Source organism: Malurus melanocephalus, unplaced genomic scaffold (genome assembly GCF_030028575.1).
Source record: "Malurus melanocephalus ecotype Western Australia unplaced genomic scaffold, MMel_1.1 scaffold_131, whole genome shotgun sequence".
Taxonomy (NCBI): domain Eukaryota; kingdom Metazoa; phylum Chordata; class Aves; order Passeriformes; family Maluridae; genus Malurus; species Malurus melanocephalus.
In genome coordinates, this window is record NW_026623363.1 from 1,121,362 (window position 1) to 1,125,888 (window position 4,527).

The 4,527-nt window shown below is 49.6% G+C and overlaps 1 protein-coding gene across 1 annotated transcript in view; it reads right to left on the bottom strand.

Annotated features, from left to right (window-relative positions):
• Positions 1-4,527, bottom strand: part of PITX2 (paired like homeodomain 2) — a 13,826-nt gene that overhangs the window by 6,436 nt on the left and 2,863 nt on the right. The window lies entirely within an intron of this gene.

Consider the following 4,527-nt stretch of genomic DNA (forward strand, 5'->3'; position numbering starts at 1 on the left):
ATTTATTTTTAGTAATTTTGGGGCAATGCTGGCTTCTTCCGCCGCGACTCCAAACGAAAAGTCCCTCCCGCCTGCGGGGCGCAGTGTTTCTTAGGCGTTTTATGCCCGTGCAGGGCGATGGCCGGTGTCCGCCAGCCACAGCCTCTCTGTCTCGGGACATTTGGAGGGGGCAGGAAGTTCCCGGTGCTCTCCCCCAGGGAGCAGGGAGAGGAGGAGCAGGGCCCGGCCACCGCGCCGCCCTCTTATATGTTCCCTAGCTCCAGCCCTGGGTCCCACAGGCACAGGCGGGACAGATCCTCCAGCCGAACTCGCGCCCGAAAAGCAGCGCACAACACTGGCCCGGGCCCCGGCAGCCCAAAGGGAGAGGCTGTCGGCATTTCCTGACGTGCCTTTGATTAAAACTCCCCCACCCCGGGCAGGAGGGGAGCTACCACACAGCATTAGTTGTCATGGTGACCATAAATCACGTAAATCCAAAAATACCCACCTATAATCTGAGATGAAGCTTTTATTTCCCAAGTGAAATAATATTTTAAAAGCTGTCAGCCAACCGAAAAACAACCTAATTGTAGTCACCCAGGTAATATATTAGCGGTAAAGGTTTCAATTAAAATGTCAAGTGTTTTAATTTTTTTTTAATTTTTTTTTTTTTTTTCTGGTGGAAGCTCCCATCGCCTCTAGGGTTCGGGTCCTGGCCACGAAGCGGTTCCGTCCAGTTCACCGACTATCCGCGCCTGCTGCGTGAGCCTGTCATCACCAAAAAAAAAAAAAAAAAACCCAATACAATTTTGGGAATTGCTCTCTTCTCTTTTCGCCCTGCGCTGCGGGGCTCATCGGGGACACAGCCCGGTGGGCTGTAGGGCATCCGCCGCCTGCGAAAAATTGGGAATCTTCTTCACCTTTTTAATTTCGTGGCAATTTTGGTATGGGGTTTTTTCTTTCTTTCTTTCTTTTGCTTAGTTGGGGTTTATTCGTGTGTGCCTGTGTGTGTGTTTGTTTGCCTTTTTCCTTTTTCTTTTTTTTCTCCAAGGTGTTTTTTGAGCTCGCCCGGGATGCTCGGTGCCCGCCCCGGTGCGGAAGGCGGGAGCGCTGAGAGCAGGGCCAGGAGCTGAGCGGCTCGGCTGGGGGTGCCGGAGGGTGGCCAGACCTACTGCGSGTATTTATTTTCCCACTTTTCCTTTATCTCCTCATGAGATCTTTGTTTCTGGGCGTAATACTCCCCTAAATGGATAAATTGGCTCTTATGTAGAGCCTCCAACTAGTCCTGTTGTCTTTTACCTTTGGCTTGTTGTCTTTCGCCTATCTCGGATTACCGGGTATTCTCCTCGATGAAGAGCCATTAATTACCCATTCAGTCAATATTAGGAAGACTACAGAGCTTTTTACATAGGATTAAGAAGACATCAGATTGTTCCGTTAGTATATTCCTACTCACGAATAAGCTTTCGTTATACATTTAGTTTTCCCTGGAGTGAGGCTAACAACTGCTGCATATATTATTCTCAGACGACAACCGGAGAGGGGGAAATTTCTATAAGCGAAGCGCAATAAATAACTTCTAATTTGCGCTTGGCGGGGGGTGCGGGACGGGGCGCGCACCTTCCTCGGCGCCGCGCAGGAGCCGCGCACCAGCGCAGTGCTTGCGCCCCGGACAGGGGACATCCCGGCTCCACGACTCGGGTCACAATTCCGGGGACAAATTTGGCCACGCTATGTGAAGGGGAGGGTGCCGTTCGGCTCTGCCTGGCGGCCCAGCGGCGACAGCGACGGTCCGGCTCCGCCTCGGCCCCCCCGCGCTGGCTCCCTCCCGCGGGGGCAGAGGCTGCTCGCCCACCTCGTCCCGGCGCTCAAAAAAGGCTCGGGCGACCTTTGCTTTGCACGCTGCGGTGTCTTCAGCTGAAAAGCTGAATCAGCGTTAAGGTTTTTAAATGTTTGTTTTTGAGAAAGAAATGTTCAGTTACAGAAYATTCAGATCAATTTGTTTTGTTTTGGGTTTGTTTAGAGGGTTTTTTTTGGGCGAGAGAGTTGAAACAATCAATTTGAGATGCTGAATGGTGATATAAGATGGAATGTAATTTCAACGTTTTATGTTGGAAGCTGCTGTTTCAGCAATACCCAGATTATCGATTACAGGGAAGGATTCCTTAAGTAGAATTCACAGAACTAACAAATCGTACAGATTATATATATGCACACGTACACACAAATAGCTTAAGCATCCTTTCGCCCCGCATAAAAATTATTCACATAAAACCATTTGCATATTTACATGTGCTGTGGGACTGCCGAAGCATGTGCTGAAGTTTTCCTAATTTTGTGGGACTGGTCACCCAGCAGCAATTTTCCCGTCTCTCTGAAGAAACCTGACACCCGCCGGGCTGCGTTTGACACTCTAGGCTGCAATAATATTATCATACTTTCCCATTTTCCTCTCCTTGGCGTGGCCACGGACTCGTTTCTTCTGGAATAACCCTCCCCCTCCGGGCCCCATTCCCCGCGAGAACTCGGCATGCTGTGTCGTTTTGGAGGGTCTCCTACTGAATTTCTTTTCCTCCTTTCGTAGACCCATCGATTTGACCAAACAGTCACATGTATTGCTATTACTGCCAGTGGTTCTAGTTAGCGATCACTCTGCTCGTGGCCACCGACGGTGCTTAACTCGCGAAATTACCTCACCGCCCTCGTAATTTCCAAAGCTGAACTGTGACAGAGGGGGGTCCCCAATCACTCCTGCTCCCTTCCCTGCGCCCCCCCCGCCTCTATCCAGTCCCAAGGATCAGACTTTTTGCAAAGTAAATCCCAAAGCATGACGTCCTTACGGTCAGGTAAGACAAAAATCAACGAATACCGCGGTTTTAAGCAAATAAAAGCCAAGACCCAGCAAACCCCTTCGGTATCACAAGAAAACGCCCGTGATTTCTACGATTTACAACAAGTCGCCCAAGCAGCTCAGGGCGGCTCGGGACTTGCCATTATCCGTCGCACAGAGGCAGGGACTGAAGCAGCGCACAGGGCTCGTCCCCTTATCTGCAGGGATATATTCCCGTATCTGCAGGRATATATTCCCGTATCTGCAGGGATATATCCATATCCGAGGTCGTCGCGCTTGCCTTCCCCGTAAATGGGAACGTTTTAATGGTCAGGCAACACCGCATTGCTTCTTGGACTTGGACGTATATTTTAATTAATGGCATTAAAAGTGTTTAGATAGCAATTTCCCCTGCAGCTCGCCGAGTAAAAAACAGACTGGCTAGTACGGTAACAAGGAAGGAAATTTTGCGTGTACTACAATAATCCAGGTTCATAATTGATGTTTAAGAAAATAACCATTTGTTTCTCGGCAGAGGAAGTTAAAGTTACCATGTCAGGGAGCATATGTGGATATTACTTTTATAAATACTTAGTCGAATAAAGCTGACTTGGAAGGGCTCATAAATTTATTATATCAGAAAGGTCCCCACTTTCCCATTAGATCGTGCTAAGGGCTTTGATTAAGACCACCTGTTCATCGGGAAGAAAAGGCAGGGGAGGGTAAAAAGGCCTTTCTTCTTTGCAAACCATTTATAAAGCAATGTCACCCTTCCTTTCCACATTATTTAACACTTATTACTGGCCGAGGGAAAAAGTGCCAGACTCTGGTAAAGCCTATTTGTGCACAATTTAATATCGTGTATGTTTCCGGGATTAAAAATTATCGGCTCGTAATACTTTCGCGTTTGGAATTACCCCGGATTTTGCTTGCTAGCCTTCCTTTAGCCTAAGCTTTTCTTCTTCTGGGGGTTTTGATGTCCAGCTAGCAAATCYTGTTTAAAGTCCCCGGGGGCAGGTGGACTCGGGAAGGGGACGTGGCCTCTCCTGAAATCATTGGATGTTATTTGAGAAATAGGGAGCTGTTTGGCCAAACAGGGTTAATACAGTATTCTTACAAGGAAGTGTTTAACCACGAGACCAGGAATACGTGCATTATTAATTCACTCTAGTTTCCTGTATTATTAATTCAGGTTAATGTATTTTATTTAAACAAAATTACGTTTATCTTGGATTAAACAGTCTCTCGAAATACAGAGCGCTTGTTTTCTTCATTGTAATATGTTTGCATTGCTGTTTTTCTTTACCACCCCTCGGGCTCGCCTATCAGACCCCCTGAAATGGGCAGGGGAAGAGAGGCAGGACCTCGCTCTGCCTGCAGACGGGGCGCTGTGGGGGTGCCTACCTCTGGGGGCAGGAGAGYGCTGGCAGCTTGTTTACGGGCGAGGGGGTGGTGTCAAAAAATAGAAAATATAAATAAATACGAGAGCGACGGTGCGGGTATCTAAACGGCGCGCTGACAGCGATGCTTTTTTTGGGGAGCACGCGCTGACGGCGGGAGCTGGTGCGCCGCTGCAGCCGCGGGGGTGCGCGCACCCCTGTCCCCTTGTCCTTCCCTCTCCCGCGGCCGCGCACCTCCCGGCGCAAGCGGCGCCCGGCGCCCAGCGCGCCACCGGCGGGCAGCAGAGGGCGCCCTGGTGCCGCGCAGGCGGGCCCGAC